Source organism: Vombatus ursinus, unplaced genomic scaffold, assembly GCF_900497805.2.
Source record: "Vombatus ursinus unplaced genomic scaffold, bare-nosed wombat genome assembly UNPS02014884.1, whole genome shotgun sequence".
In the NCBI taxonomy this organism is placed as follows: Eukaryota; Metazoa; Chordata; class Mammalia; order Diprotodontia; family Vombatidae; genus Vombatus; species Vombatus ursinus.
This window is the reverse complement of record NW_020954662.1, coordinates 3,584,267-3,584,604: the sequence shown is the minus strand read 5'-3', so window position 1 is coordinate 3,584,604 and position 338 is coordinate 3,584,267.

Here is a 338-nt window from a genome sequence, read left to right as displayed (position 1 = left end):
GTGCAAGGTGGGATTCCAACCCAGATCTCACCAGCACTGCCCTGAGTCAGCCAGCAAGCATTTATCAAGCACCTACTATATGCTGGGCACTGTGTTCAGCACCAGGATCAAGAGGGTCAAACTCAGGGAAAGGGGAACGTGACTTGCCCAAGGTCATCTGGGTTGTAAGTAGCAGAGCTGGGATTCAAACCCAGGTCCTCTGACTCCATATGTCTGTCATGTCCTCAGTTATCCCACCCTGCCTCTCTTGGAGCCCTTCTCATGTGCCTCAATAACAATAATGGCTGTAATTTACTTGGCACCTTCCAGTTTATAAAAGACTTTGTATATATTGCCAT